At 38.1% G+C, this 16690-nt stretch overlaps 1 long non-coding RNA gene across 3 annotated transcripts; it reads right to left on the bottom strand.

Moving 5' to 3' along the window:
* Positions 1 to 913: 913 nt before the first annotated feature.
* Positions 914 to 15874, bottom strand: LOC149917350 (uncharacterized). Of its 3 annotated transcripts, XR_016467414.1 has the most exons (4): positions 15445 to 15874; positions 14953 to 15072; positions 12908 to 13052; positions 10347 to 10674 (listed from the first exon to the last, which is right to left on the bottom strand). It is a non-coding gene; the product is annotated as an uncharacterized LOC149917350 (long non-coding RNA). The 3 variants fall into 3 exon arrangements; XR_016467416.1 differs by lacking the exons at positions 10347 to 10674; positions 12908 to 13052 and adding an exon at positions 914 to 1136 and having other exon boundaries at positions 15445 to 15869; XR_016467415.1 differs by lacking the exon at positions 12908 to 13052 and having other exon boundaries at positions 10350 to 10674; positions 15445 to 15866.
* Positions 15875 to 16690: the final 816 nt, after the last annotated feature.

The following is a 16690-nucleotide window of genomic DNA, read 5'->3' as shown; positions in this document are numbered from 1 at the left end:
AATTTAGTTATTAGAAAATCCCCATCATCTCTCTTTATATTATATGAATACTCCATGGTGTCCTTGGGATGACAAGATGCCTGTACTGCTATTTAGATATGCACAAATACAACAAATCCATGGGCAGATCTTTCCCCTACTGCATTTTTTTAATGTATTTCCTTATTGCTAAACTAAAAGGAAAATAATAGTAGAAAAAATTCAATCACCTTAATCAGCACATGCAAGTCTTAAAAATCTTTTTCTTGCTCTGTAATACTGAAAAGACCTGATGGGAAATGTTACCTTCCAAATTTTGCTCTGTGTATATGCATTTCCTATTTAAACCCTCACTCAGCAAGAGAAGGAAAAACACTTCTCAGTTTCAGTGCAAGTGCCCCATGGAATTTTCTACAGGAAAAATATCACTTTAGATCTGTCAGACAATAACATTTTATTACCTCAAGGATGTTATCTGAACCTGAGGTCTAATATCTAAATGAACTGCAGTTCAGATTATTTGAGATTTAGCAGAAAGACAGAGGGATGGAAAGTTTCATAGAAAGATTCTATGGGGAGAAGTCTCATTCATTTATTGTGGATAAATATGATGAAAAGGTATTCATATACCAAGTTTTAATAACTGTATGGTTAACAGGAGGAACAGTAGACAGCTTTGAGCAGTAGCTGACATACAGAACAGGAGAGTTGGAAGAGTAATATTTCCAAGAAGATTAATTTAATTTAAAGGCAGAATGTTTTTTGGCTATTGGAAAGTTCTCTGTTGTGTTGAGCAAAAGGATAGATATACTGGCTGAAAATAAACCTGTAAAAGTGAGGTAATGCATTTACTAAAACAACAATAATTGCTATATCAGGATGGATCATATATTAAAGGCAATAAAACTCTGATTAATAGCTGTCAGGTTATTTCTTTATTTTCTCAAATATTTATTTGAGCGCAACATACTATAAATACTTTAAAGAAAATGTTTATCTTATATTTGTACATGATTGCACTCAGTAATACATGGAAGAGCAGCCACTGAAGTGGGAGGATCATAAGCCCAATGTATGTGAAGAGAGAGAGCAATAAATTTGATTCTTCTCAGCATTTTTCTGTTACAGGTTTTGAGAAACTTGTTAGATTTTAGTACCTGCAAATGTAAATGAAACCAACATAAAATACCATACATAACCTTATTACTTTAAATAACATAGAAAATATGGATTGGAAGACTCGTGTGCATGTTCTTTTTTTCTGTCTTAGACCTGAATAAAGCTGTAAAGAAGAAATTAATGCTCTAGTAAGTCACTGTCAACTCTTGCAAGTCCATTTGGGAGAAAATTTGACACTCCATTTTTTTTTTCTTGTTGTCCTTCTATCTCCTACTCTCCTTTCTGTGTATGTTTATTATTTGCCTCATTTCTGTGAAAACAAATCAGGCTCCATTAATAAAAGCAAAAACTGTTTAAGGCCATCCATCTTACTCTTTCTCCTCAAAGGTTTGCTGCCACTTGTTCTACCACAGAGGACTGCAAAACTTTTTTGCTCCACATTGTTACCCTCTAAAGATAAAATGAATAAATTGCTTAAGAAGATGTTGAAAGACTCTTAATGGTGCATTTATGATCATAACATACGTATTTGTGAGACCTAAGGATTTTTATTCATTCTATTTTTGTTCAATGTAAAATCAAGATTAACTTCTTAGATTTTCTGGACATCCTCGTTGTATAAATTTAATTTTTTACTCCTTTTCCTTGTACAACTTCTGAAATCTGACAGTAAGAACATTTTTATTTTTGTCTCAAACCTCTTTTTTATTCTTTGTCCATCTATTTTTTTTTCCCCCTATGATGCTTCTTATAACTTTACCAATTACTTTGTGTTCCATTTCATTACGTTATTTATTTTTGCTTTTTCTTTAGGGCAGGATATGTCTACTGCTATGCATCTGCACAGTTCCTACAATGGAGCTTTGATCCTGGTTGGATTGCTTAAGTGCCATTAACATAAACGTGGTTAACAAAAATAGTAGTTTCAGCTTAGTATTTTTCATGCTAAATCAGGTTCAAAACTAGAAGAATAAAAGTTTTTTTGTAAGAAACATAAACATCCATGTTGATTTCATAAGTGAAACTGATTCTGTTTTTGAAGAGCGGAAGAAATTTAAATAATTCATCTGAAAGCAAAGTTCACTTCTGTTTTTATATTCTCAGAAGTGAATCATCAGATTAAACTAGCATGCCACAGTTTAGTGGTAAACCTCTAACACTACCAAATCTACATATGTAGATTTTGCTTTAATGTCACAGGCAACAGAATGTAATCAACTAACAAACAAAACAAGCAAACAGAAAATTCACATCCAAATAAACCAGAAAGAGGAGTTTATAGACACTCTACAGAACTGTTAGCTGTGCTATGCTTTTCAAAAGCTGGAATTTGTCCTACAGACATCTCAGAAGTTGCACATCTGTCCAAGAAGAATCATTGCACTTTATTTCTACTGTACATGTTTATCTTATATCTTATTCTTCATTACTGTTATGTACTATGCAAAATACATAAAGAAAAAAAGCAGTAATCAAACTATACATACTGTGAGCAGGGCTTTGTGAAGGCTGCAGTACTGTACAGAAGAAAGCCTTGAACAGATCTATCTCAAATTCAGGGTAATAATACATTTATTTCCTACCCACATTGCTCATGTAATCCACCAACTATTTTAGGAACGCCTAGATTCTTAAAAATACAGAAATTAAAGTGATTTCCTGATCAACCCTTACAGAAAGACACAAGTTTAAACATGAAAGCAACTATGAATGCTTTGGAGAGAAAAAAATAGAATGTAATGTTAATAATCCCTGTAATGTTAATAAGCTAAATAACAGTTTCAAAGTTTAGTATCTTGATGCTTTACGGAGCTCCCATAAAATGGCTCTGAGCCTTCCCTTTCTAATGATTTTGCACACCCACGCAACTTGCTCTGTGGGGATGGAAGATAACAGGATTTAGATCCTTGACACACTGCAATTGATTTAACAATAAATATTGTCCATCCTAGTTTTGGGTTACTATAAGATGAAAGCAAAAATGTATATACTGATCTACTGGTTTTCTTTTAAAAAACATTCATCTGATGCTGAAGGCTAATTCTGTAAAGCTGAAACTTAAATCCCAGCAGAAACAGGTCCCCAGATATTAAAAACAAACAAACAAACAAACAAAAAAAAATCATAAAAGTATGTATAATGAAATCTTTAGGCATGTGACAAACTTTGTTTTATATATTATATGATTTCAGAACATCTGTCACACACACTCACAAACTTTCCTTAGAAGGAGAAGCAGAAGTTTAGATGATGATAAAGTTATGTTCTTACCACATTAGACGGTTCCAATTTCTTCCTTCTAGCAAGGTCAGTGATATTATTGCCATTGTAGTTGATGCTCTCCATACAGCCTTTGAAATTTTTTTCTGCTGTTAGAACTTGGCTTCCCAGAAAAAGGCATGCCTCCAAAGGTTATCTTTGAATGTATCAGAAAATGGAAGACAGTTACTGGAGGACAAGGGCTTAGAATTTTTGCTTACTAGAAAAAGAAAGTATCAAACAAGTACTGGAAAAGTAGGAAAAAGTTAAGTTTCAAGGACATTTCCATCAGAAAGAATGGAAATGAAGAAAGAACGGAGCCCCCAGGCTGGTTGTTGAGTGAGAATTACTGCTTACCCAGCATCCGTTTGCTTCATCAAATGTCCCCCATCTGCTCACAGAAACCTCTCTAAGATGCTTTTCTGAAGAATATTTGGCAGCATGTTTCCCAGGGCTGATGCCTAGAGGAGAGGGTTACATGGAGACTTGCTGTCTATCTTGATGGCAAACCCCTCCTAAGTAGGAATCCAGAGCTGGTGACTCACTTTGTAGTCTTGTATAGGTCTGGGGCAAGACAACATTATGGCAGTGGGGAGATATTCATGGTCAGGCTGGACAGGCCTCTGAGGTCTCTGACCTCTGTGGGTGTCCCTGTTCATTACTGGGGAACTGGACTCAATGGTCTGTAAGAGTCCCTTCCAACTCAAAAAAAAATTCTATGATTCTATGATTCTATGAATATTCCTGGTTTTATTACAAGTACAAATACTGATAAAGCCTACATTCAAATTGTTTATTCCTTGCTTTTGGAGAAGCTAAAACACTAGCACTAAGAGTTTTAATCAACGTAGATAATAGCTTGTCAGTTGTTATGCACAGTGGTACGTGCACCCAGTTTGAAATTTCAGTGCCATTAATGTTTTTAATTTTTTAAGTGATATGACACAGTACATGCAATCAACAATAATGAACATACCATGGTTCAGGACCCCTGATCTCTCAGCTAGTAATTTAAAATATTTTCATGTGCAGAGACAAGACAAGTATTATGTCCTAAATGGAGTATTTGGGGAGAAAGCGTGTGGCAGTTGTAAGAGAAGGGGTATTTCTGGGAGCAAATCTCCTCTTTTTGGAAGAGAAGGTGAAATTTCCAAGGGAAAAGTGGCATTTCTGGGAGGAAATGACATAGCTGGGGGAGAAAAGTGGGAACCGGTGGGAAAGAAGATCTTGTACTGGAGAGCAACGGCGGTCTTTTTGGTGTGCCAAGTGGTCTCTTGGGGAGACAACGTGGTAAACAGGGGAGACAATGTCCTCTGGAGGAGTGTCAAGTAGTATTTGGGAGAGCAAACGTCAGGTATTTCTCGGAAACCGGCTGTTTCTGGGAGATAGTAGCAGACTTGGTTGGAAAATGACAGGTGTTTGTGAGAAAGCTGGTATTTTGGGGAAAAAAGGCCGTTTTTTAAAGAATAAGCTGGCATTTCTGGGAGAATATGTCCCATCTTTGGGAGAAAACGGGTGTATGTGGGAGAAAATGTCGTGTATTTGGGAGAAAGCTGGTGTATGTGGGAGAAAAGGCCATTGTGATGGGAGTCAGTGTGATCTTGAGGAGTGGAAAGCAGTATTCTTGAGATGAAACGTGAGGTATTTCTAAGAGTCCTGGTATTTCTGGGAGAAAATGTCTTGTTTTGTTTTATTGTTTTTAATATTTATATATTTTTTATGTTGCAATTTCAAGGAAACACTTCGATAGAAATTGCTTTTAATTCTTTTGGCATACATAGAAGATGCGAAAATGCACATCATATTTTCACATGAATGTAGTAACAGAAAAAAAGTTCAAAGCAGTAACTGATACACTCAATTATAAAAGCTGCCCTTCCTGTGCAAGAAATGTAACTCAGCCCTTGGGCTAGATGCCATTCTGTGTCATTGATGTAAACCTGGCGGACGGTACAAATACTCTGCATTTAAAATGGCATGACTAAAAATGGAGTCTTTCCTCTAGCTTTTAAGTTTTAAGAAACATAAAATATGTACGTATGCTTGGCAACTTTTCCTTTCATTATATACAAAAGTGACTCTCTCTAAAATAACTGTCAAACTAAGAGGGACTGTCAGAAACCTATCACAGGAGGTAATCTATTTGCTCAGGTTGCTGAAGAGCAATGAAAAAGTAGATATTGAGTTTCAGTTTTCAGCACATACATTAAAGTCCCATGCCTGTAATTAGGTCTCCTACCTTCCAAATAGAATTTTAAAAAAGTTTGATACATGATTATTTTAAATTATTTTTCTATAATTGGTTAGTGGTATTGTGGAACACATATTTAAGGATTAATGATGAGAAAGATTAGAAATCCAAAAAGTGTAAAATTCCATGCAAACTCAATTAAGTTTCAAGGACATTTCCATCAGAAAGAATGGAAATGAAGAAAGAACGGAGCCCCCAGGCTGGTTGTTGAGTGAGAATTACTGCTTACCCAGCATCCGTTTGCTTCATCAAATGTCCCCCATCTGCTCACAGAAACCTCTCTAAGATGCTTTTCTGAAGAATATTTGGCAGCATGTTTCCCAGGGCTGATGCCTAGAGGAGAGGGTTACATGGAGACTTGCTGTCTATCTTGATGGCAAACCCCTCCTAAGTAGGAATCCAGAGCTGGTGACTCACTTTGTAGTCTTGTATAGGTCTGGGGCAAGACAACATTATGGCAGTGGGGAGATATTCATGGTCAGGCTGGACAGGCCTCTGAGGTCTCTGACCTCTGTGGGTGTCCCTGTTCATTACTGGGGAACTGGACTCAATGGTCTGTAAGAGTCCCTTCCAACTCAAAAAAAAATTCTATGATTCTATGATTCTATGAATATTCCTGGTTTTATTACAAGTACAAATACTGATAAAGCCTACATTCAAATTGTTTATTCCTTGCTTTTGGAGAAGCTAAAACACTAGCACTAAGAGTTTTAATCAACGTAGATAATAGCTTGTCAGTTGTTATGCACAGTGGTACGTGCACCCAGTTTGAAATTTCAGTGCCATTAATGTTTTTAATTTTTTAAGTGATATGACACAGTACATGCAATCAACAATAATGAACATACCATGGTTCAGGACCCCTGATCTCTCAGCTAGTAATTTAAAATATTTTCATGTGCAGAGACAAGACAAGTATTATGTCCTAAATGGAGTATTTGGGGAGAAAGCGTGTGGCAGTTGTAAGAGAAGGGGTATTTCTGGGAGCAAATCTCCTCTTTTTGGAAGAGAAGGTGAAATTTCCAAGGGAAAAGTGGCATTTCTGGGAGGAAATGACATAGCTGGGGGAGAAAAGTGGGAACCGGTGGGAAAGAAGATCTTGTACTGGAGAGCAACGGCGGTCTTTTTGGTGTGCCAAGTGGTCTCTTGGGGAGACAACGTGGTAAACAGGGGAGACAATGTCCTCTGGAGGAGTGTCAAGTAGTATTTGGGAGAGCAAACGTCAGGTATTTCTCGGAAACCGGCTGTTTCTGGGAGATAGTAGCAGACTTGGTTGGAAAATGACAGGTGTTTGTGAGAAAGCTGGTATTTTGGGGAAAAAAGGCCGTTTTTTAAAGAATAAGCTGGCATTTCTGGGAGAATATGTCCCATCTTTGGGAGAAAACGGGTGTATGTGGGAGAAAATGTCGTGTATTTGGGAGAAAGCTGGTGTATGTGGGAGAAAAGGCCATTGTGATGGGAGTCAGTGTGATCTTGAGGAGTGGAAAGCAGTATTCTTGAGATGAAACGTGAGGTATTTCTAAGAGTCCTGGTATTTCTGGGAGAAAATGTCTTGTTTTGTTTTATTGTTTTTAATATTTATATATTTTTTATGTTGCAATTTCAAGGAAACACTTCGATAGAAATTGCTTTTAATTCTTTTGGCATACATAGAAGATGCGAAAATGCACATCATATTTTCACATGAATGTAGTAACAGAAAAAAAGTTCAAAGCAGTAACTGATACACTCAATTATAAAAGCTGCCCTTCCTGTGCAAGAAATGTAACTCAGCCCTTGGGCTAGATGCCATTCTGTGTCATTGATGTAAACCTGGCGGACGGTACAAATACTCTGCATTTAAAATGGCATGACTAAAAATGGAGTCTTTCCTCTAGCTTTTAAGTTTTAAGAAACATAAAATATGTACGTATGCTTGGCAACTTTTCCTTTCATTATATACAAAAGTGACTCTCTCTAAAATAACTGTCAAACTAAGAGGGACTGTCAGAAACCTATCACAGGAGGTAATCTATTTGCTCAGGTTGCTGAAGAGCAATGAAAAAGTAGATATTGAGTTTCAGTTTTCAGCACATACATTAAAGTCCCATGCCTGTAATTAGGTCTCCTACCTTCCAAATAGAATTTTAAAAAAGTTTGATACATGATTATTTTAAATTATTTTTCTATAATTGGTTAGTGGTATTGTGGAACACATATTTAAGGATTAATGATGAGAAAGATTAGAAATCCAAAAAGTGTAAAATTCCATGCAAACTCAATTAAGTTTCAAGGACATTTCCATCAGAAAGAATGGAAATGAAGAAAGAACGGAGCCCCCAGGCTGGTTGTTGAGTGAGAATTACTGCTTACCCAGCATCCGTTTGCTTCATCAAATGTCCCCCATCTGCTCACAGAAACCTCTCTAAGATGCTTTTCTGAAGAATATTTGGCAGCATGTTTCCCAGGGCTGATGCCTAGAGGAGAGGGTTACATGGAGACTTGCTGTCTATCTTGATGGCAAACCCCTCCTAAGTAGGAATCCAGAGCTGGTGACTCACTTTGTAGTCTTGTATAGGTCTGGGGCAAGACAACATTATGGCAGTGGGGAGATATTCATGGTCAGGCTGGACAGGCCTCTGAGGTCTCTGACCTCTGTGGGTGTCCCTGTTCATTACTGGGGAACTGGACTCAATGGTCTGTAAGAGTCCCTTCCAACTCAAAAAAAAATTCTATGATTCTATGATTCTATGAATATTCCTGGTTTTATTACAAGTACAAATACTGATAAAGCCTACATTCAAATTGTTTATTCCTTGCTTTTGGAGAAGCTAAAACACTAGCACTAAGAGTTTTAATCAACGTAGATAATAGCTTGTCAGTTGTTATGCACAGTGGTACGTGCACCCAGTTTGAAATTTCAGTGCCATTAATGTTTTTAATTTTTTAAGTGATATGACACAGTACATGCAATCAACAATAATGAACATACCATGGTTCAGGACCCCTGATCTCTCAGCTAGTAATTTAAAATATTTTCATGTGTAGAGACAAGACAAGTATTATGTCCTAAATGGAGTCTAGGTCCCCAGCACTATTTCTCTCTCTATTTGATCCCTAAAAACAACTGTTTTCTTGCCAAAGATTTTGCATCGTTAAGTCTCCTTTCTGAAACAATGAATATTGTGTAGTTGCAGGCCACTTTTTCAAACCTGTGGACATTCCCTTTGCTTCTACTTCTTTAAGCAACCTGCAGTTGCAATACACTTTTGCAGTACAGTCTTGTACCTCTTTATTCCTTGTTTTTCAGTCACCATGGGCTGTGTCTGTGCTGTCTTTGTAACCAGGACCAGGGAATGACCTCTTTTCTCCCAGTCAGTTTTCTCAACACATCTACTGGTGTGGATGAAGCAAGCAAAGGCAACAAGAAAAGCAAATACGATTATACTAGCAAGCAGGAGTATCATTTATTATAGATGATAATCACATGTTGGTTTGTCACTAGGTGTGTTTAATCAACAACTTTCTTTTTGAAATAAGAGTGAAGATAAAAGAAAAGTTCAAATAGGATTCCTACATGTCTCGTTTTCATTAAAGATTAGATCTGCTACAACACGATGAACTGAGGATAATATAATGTAACGTCCAAACACTTTTTTTCAAGTAATGTTAACACTGAATGAAAGGTATACAGGCTTCAATGAAATTAGGCAGTTGAGGCCTAGTTGAATGCTATTTGTTGTTGAATGGTATTTGTGACAGTGTTGAAAGAAATGGCTGATGTTATTGTAAAGTTACTGTCTGTCATCTATGAAAAACGGTGTTCTGCACAGGTCTGTGAGTGTTAGAAATGGGCTTTCTTGAAGAGCTGTCTTTATGGAAAAGGAGGCATTGCTTGCAAACTGGTAAATTGGGAAAAAAAAAAAAAAAAAAGTAACATTTCTGATCTCCAATTTAGTTATTAGAAAATCCCCATCATCTCTCTTTATATTATATGAATACTCCATGGTGTCCTTGGGATGACAAGATGCCTGTACTGCTATTTAGATATGCACAAATACAACAAATCCATGGGCAGATCTTTCCCCTACTGCATTTTTTTAATGTATTTCTTTATTGCTAAACTAAAAGGAAAATAATAGTAGAAAAAATTCAATCACCTTAATCAGCACATGCAAGTCTTAAAAATCTTTTTCTTGCTCTGTAATACTGAAAAGACCTGATGGGAAATGTTACCTTCCAAATTTTGCTCTGTGTATATGCATTTCCTATTTAAACCCTCACTCAGCAAGAGAAGGAAAAACACTTCTCAGTTTCAGTGCAAGTGCCCCATGGAATTTTCTACAGGAAAAATATCACTTTAGATCTGTCAGACAATAACATTTTATTACCTCAAGGATGTTATCTGAACCTGAGGTCTAATATCTAAATGAACTGCAGTTCAGATTATTTGAGATTTAGCAGAAAGACAGAATCTTTCTATGAAACTTTCCATCCCTCTATGGGGAGAAGTCTCATTCATTTATTGTGGATAAATATGATGAAAAGGTATTCATATACCAAGTTTTAATAACTGTATGGTTAACAGGAGGAACAGTAGACAGCTTTGAGCAGTAGCTGACATACAGAACAGGAGAGTTGGAAGAGTAATATTTCCAAGAAGATTAATTTAATTTAAAGGCAGAATGTTTTTTGGCTATTGGAAAGTTCTCTGTTGTGTTGAGCAAAAGGATAGATATACTGGCTGAAAATAAACCTGTAAAAGTGAGGTAATGCATTTACTAAAACAACAATAATTGCTATATCAGGATGGATCATATATTAAAGGCAATAAAACTCTGATTAATAGCTGTCAGGTTATTTCTTTATTTTCTCAAATATTTATTTGAGTGCAACATACTATAAATACTTTAAAGAAAATGTTTATCTTATATTTGTACATGATTGCACTCAGTAATACATGGAAGAGCAGCCACTGAAGTGGGAGGATCATAAGCCCAATGTATGTGAAGCGAGAGAGCAATAAATTTGATTCTTCTCAGCATTTTTCTGTTACAGGTTTTGAGAAACTTGTTAGATTTCAGTACCTGCAAATGTAAATGAAACCAACATAAAATACCATACATAACCTTGTTACTTTAAATAACATAGAAAATATGGATTGGAAGACTCGTGTGCATGTTCTTTTTTTCTGTCTTAGACCTGAATAAAGCTGTAAAGAAGAAATTAATGCTCTAGTAAGTCACTGTCAACTCTTGCAAGTCCATTTGGGAGAAAATTTGACACTCCATTTTTTTTTTCTTGTTGTCCTTCTATCTCCTACTCTCCTTTCTGTGTATGTTTATTATTTGCCTCATTTCTGTGAAAACAAATCAGGCTCCATTAATGAAAGCAAAAACTGTTTAAGGCCATCCATCTTACTCTTTCTCCTCAAAGGTTTGCTGCCACTTGTTCTATCACAGAGGACTGCAAAACTTTTTTGCTCCACATTGTTACCCTCTAAAGATAAAATGAATAAATTGCTTAAGAAGATGTTGAAAGACTCTTAATGGTGCATTTATGATCATAACATACGTATTTGTGAGACCTAAGGATTTTTATTCATTCTATTTTTGTTCAATGTAAAATCAAGATTAACTTCTTAGATTTTCTGGACATCCTCGTTGTATAAATTTAATTTTTTACTCCTTTTCCTTGTACAACTTCTGAAATCTGACAGTAAGAACATTTTTATTTTTGTCTCAAACCTCTTTTTTATTCTTTGTCCATCTATTTTTTTTTCCCCCTATGATGCTTCTTATAACTTTACCAATTACTTTGTGTTCCATTTCATTACGTTATTTATTTTTGCTTTTTCTTTAGGGCAGGATATGTCTACTGCTATGCATCTGCACAGTTCCTACAATGGAGCTTTGATCCTGGTTGGATTGCTTAAGTGCCATTAACATAAACGTGGTTAACAAAAATAGTAGTTTCAGCTTAGTATTTTTCATGCTAAATCAGGTTCAAAACTAGAAGAATAAAAGTTTTTTTGTAAGAAACATAAACATCCATGTTGATTTCATAAGTGAAACTGATTCTGTTTTTGAAGAGCGGAAGAAATTTAAATAATTCATCTGAAAGCAAAGTTCACTTCTGTTTTTATATTCTCAGAAGTGAATCATCAGATTAAACTAGCATGCCACAGTTTAGTGGTAAACCTCTAACACTACCAAATCTACATATGTAGATTTTGCTTTAATGTCACAGGCAACAGAATGTAATCAACTAACAAACAAAACAAGCAAACAGAAAATTCACATCCAAATAAACCAGAAAGAGGAGTTTATAGACACTCTACAGAACTGTTAGCTGTGCTATGCTTTTCAAAAGCTGGAATTTGTCCTACAGACATCTCAGAAGTTGCACATCTGTCCAAGAAGAATCATTGCACTTTATTTCTACTGTACATGTTTATCTTATATCTTATTCTTCATTACTGTTATGTACTATGCAAAATACATAAAGAAAAAAAGCAGTAATCAAACTATACATACTGTGAGCAGGGCTTTGTGAAGGCTGCAGTACTGTACAGAAGAAAGCCTTGAACAGATCTATCTCAAATTCAGGGTAATAATACATTTATTTCCTACCCACATTGCTCATGTAATCCACCAACTATTTTAGGAACGCCTAGATTCTTAAAAATACAGAAATTAAAGTGATTTCCTGATCAACCCTTACAGAAAGACACAAGTTTAAACATGAAAGCAACTATGAATGCTTTGGAGAGAAAAAAATAGAATGTAATGTTAATAATCCCTGTAATGTTAATAAGCTAAATAACAGTTTCAAAGTTTAGTATCTTGATGCTTTACGGAGCTCCCATAAAATGGCTCTGAGCCTTCCCTTTCTAATGATTTTGCACACCCACGCAACTTGCTCTGTGGGGATGGAAGATAACAGGATTTAGATCCTTGACACACTGCAATTGATTTAACAATAAATATTGTCCATCCTAGTTTTGGGTTACTATAAGATGAAAGCAAAAATGTATATACTGATCTACTGGTTTTCTTTTAAAAAACATTCATCTGATGCTGAAGGCTAATTCTGTAAAGCTGAAACTTAAATCCCAGCAGAAACAGGTCCCCAGATATTAAAAACAAACAAACAAACAAACAAAAAAAAATCATAAAAGTATGTATAATGAAATCTTTAGGCATGTGACAAACTTTGTTTTATATATTATATGATTTCAGAACATCTGTCACACACACTCACAAACTTTCCTTAGAAGGAGAAGCAGAAGTTTAGATGATGATAAAGTTATGTTCTTACCACATTAGACGGTTCCAATTTCTTCCTTCTAGCAAGGTCAGTGATATTATTGCCATTGTAGTTGATGCTCTCCATACAGCCTTTGAAATTTTTTTCTGCTGTTAGAACTTGGCTTCCCAGAAAAAGGCATGCCTCCAAAGGTTATCTTTGAATGTATCAGAAAATGAAAGACAGTTTCTGGAGGACAAGGGCTTAGAATTTTTGCTTACTAGAAAAAGAAAGTATCAAACAAGTACTGGAAAAGTAGGAAAAATTCTATGATGAAGTCATGACTGCAAATATTTTTGGTGGTAAATTGTATCTGTTATTAGGTTTTCCCAAATACAGAGAAAATATGTATCACAGTTACATATAGACTGTAACGAAGAGAAGGTCTCTAAAAGGAATGCACTTTTAAATGCTTGGCAGAGCAAAATGTCAGTATTGTTAAGAAACAAGAATTTGTTGGCCAAAGAATGTGCTGTCTGTCTGATCTTGGAGAAGAAAAGTCTGCCTTTCTTTACAAACCTGAATGCAGAAAGTTTGAGAAGTAAAGGTGCCCAGTAAAACCTATTTCAATATGTAGATTGAAACAAACATTAAAATAAAAAAAAATCTACTAAATCAAAAGGGAAGAAGGAAAGCGTTGCTTTATGTAGAACATCCATCAGTTTGGTAGAGTGTCAGAAGTGAGAAGTGGTTGGTGGCAAGTAAGTATTATTCATTCTTTGTCGTATATTAAAATAAAGGATGTTTTATTTTCTTTCATGTACCAAACCGTAATACCAAACAGTTCCATTTGTCTTAAATACTCTATACAACTGCAGATAATTACAGCAACATAAAAACCAGCATTATGACATACCTAGAGGGATTAGTTTGACTTGTGTTTGGTTACCTGGCATTTTCTCCCAAGATGCCAGTATCTGGGAAAGTGGCAAATGGAAATTCAACTGTGCAGAGGAACAGGAAAAAACCCTATATCTGTATATCAGCAATACAGAAATAATTGATAAAATGCTCAGGAAACAAGCTGTGTTTAACCAGCACTGTCCAATCCAGCCTGTTGCAGGGTCCACGACAGCAGTGAGAGGAAAGAGCAGCAGACAAGACTCCTCTGGCTTGTACCATGGTATTAGTTCTAGCACGTTCTGCTAGAAGTTCTGCATTTGAAGTTACATTAGCAAGCCTGATGTGCTTGGCAACAGCACAACATCTCACTCCATATGTAACGTATTTTCTGTGGCAAAGAACTTCTTTGTTCATAACTCACGGACTTTTGATTTCCATGCATCTCGTGGGCCTGAGATAAAAGACAATTTAAAAGGAAAGAAAGAAAAAAAAAGGGGGGGGGGGGGCGATGCTATGATGGTAATGTTTAATATTCGTGTGGGGGGTGAAAGGTGTACTTGAGTTGCCTAAGCACAAGCTTCTACTGCTATTGGTGATACCTGGGGTAGTGTGCCTTAGTAACCTCTGCTTTCTGCTTGAGGAGGTATGCATCTCTATAAATTCTCTGCCATTTCTGCCAACACCATGGGAGTGCTACAGGTATCTAGGGGATGTATGTATATAAGCTGCTCATTCAGTTTACGTGTTTGTCTTTTTCTTGGATGAGAAATAGTTGCTGTTTATTATTTCCTTAAATGCAACACAAGCATTTACTCATAATATCCAATCTGAGAACACCGTTCTTGTAACTGCTTATGAAAATCATAGATACAGAAATCAAAAGAAACTGTTTCAATCTGCTTGCATTTAAGGAAATAGGAAGTCTCTTTCCACCCTTACGCATATTTAAGACTGTTTTCTGACAAACTGCTAGCTAAAGGCTTCAGTCTTTCTTTTTGTGCTTACTCCCTCAATGGAATAGCTGAGCTTTTGTAACTGTCCCTACTTTGAAGTTTTCTAGTGGATCCAGGTTGGTTTAAGTATCCTCTATTCCTCACTTCTGTCTTTTCTACCATTTTCTTCAAAAAGGAGCATGTTAAGAACATAAATTTCTATTCTGTTAAGAGTCTTCTCCTGCAGTTAGCTGGTTAGTAAATAATACTTTGCTCACTCACCTCACTCAACCTGCTGGCCACATTCTTTTTAATGCATCCCAGGATACCATTGGCCTTCTTGACCACAAGGCCACATTGCTGGTTTGTGGTCACCCTGCTGTCTACAGGGACACCCAGGCCCTGTTTGTAAGAGAATGTGATTGACTTCACTTCTTCCAGCAAAAAAAGAGAAGCAGGTCTAAGACATCTGTTTATCTCCAATTTAAACAACTTAATTTAGGTAGAATTATGTGTTTTACAGCTATTCACGTTGCTGTGAAAAGAAGCGCGGCTATACGAATAAGAAGTCGCGCGGCTCTGCCCTCGCAACTCCCCCCGCCCCGCGCACGGAGGCGGCCCCCAGCCGCAGCCCCCAGCCGCAGCCCCCAGCCGCTCCCCCCCTCGCGCAGCGCCACTCCGAGGTGCCGCCTGCCGCAGCGACGGCGGCGGGGAGCCCTCGCGCCCAGAGGCGGCCTTCCCGGGGTCTGCCCTCTCCGCCCCCCTCCCACCTACCTGAGGGCAGCCGGCATCCGTCCGCGCAGCGGCGCACAGCCGGTGGCACCGCGCGCACAGCCTGCCTGCCTGCCTGCCTGCCGCCCTCCCTCGGACGAGGGTCCCCTTAGACGAAAGCACAGCCCCAGCCCGGCCGCTACCGCGAGGGACCGCGCCCGCGGCCGGAGCCCGGGGGCCGCGAGGAGGGAGGGCTGAGCGCCCGGTGACAGGTGAGGACGGCCCCCGCGCCGCTCCCTACCTCGCGCCGCTCTCCTCGCAGCCGGCGGCTCGCTTACCCTCGACCGCCGCCGCCCCCTCGCTCCGTTCCCCCGCCCTAACGCGGAGTTCAACGCGACCCCGCTAGCCGCGAGGCCCCGCCCCGCACTGACGGCTCTCTCCGCCAATAGCGAAGAAGACGGCCGTCCTCGAGCTCCGCCCTCACCTCCTTCGACCAATAGGAGCTATCCGTGGTGCTGCCCCTCCGCCTTCCCGGCAGGCTCGGTTGGCTCGCAGCTGCCGAGCAACGGGCGCGGGGCTGCGGGTGGGGCCGCTGAGGGCGGTGGCCGGGCCCCCGCTGCGGGCCGGGGTTGGTGCCGCGGGATTGTGCCCGGGGCTTCTCGTTCGGGAGCTTTCGCCTCATAGATGGACGTTTTTTGTTCCCCTCCCCTTTTTCCCTCTTGGCTCAGCCATCAGGAGGATGGAAATATCTCCCGCACTCTCAAAGCTGTAATCTCGGCTTGCAGAAATGATAACTGGTATGTGAAGATGTTTCTAATTTTTTTGTTTCTTCACTTGTTTGTGAACCTAGGGTAGGGAGAAAGAACTGAAGTAACCTGCAGTGAGATTCTATCACTTTTGTAACTCCTTAAGCATAGTCAAGAATGTATGTTTGTGAACTACTTTATTAAGATAGTCCTGGTGGAGTATACTTTATATCACTGGGAGTCCAGGATTTTCTGAACAGTTCTTAAATCAGAGTCTAGCAATAGCAAAGTTGAATTACATGTACACTGTACAGTTAGGTTGTTGGTAATAAGCAGAGCTTGTGCATCTCAACAGCTGCAGCTATACAAGCTATACATTTGTCAAGTAAGCTCAGTATGAGTGGAGTATCAGCTTTATTAATTCAAGTCATTCTCATAATCTTATCCATACATAATGTTTGTGTTCTTAATACCTTAACCAAGTGAGTGAAAAGTTTCCAGCTAATCTGTTTAGCTTCCAGGCAAGTGATTCCACATGTTAAATTTGCTGCTTCCTCCTTTCT

Source organism: Phasianus colchicus, chromosome 6 (genome assembly GCF_987193195.1).
Source record: "Phasianus colchicus chromosome 6, bPhaCol1.hap1.1, whole genome shotgun sequence".
Lineage (NCBI taxonomy): Eukaryota > Metazoa > Chordata > Aves > Galliformes > Phasianidae > Phasianus > Phasianus colchicus.
Note: the sequence above shows the minus strand (reverse complement) of the source record. Positions and strands in the feature narration are given on the sequence as shown.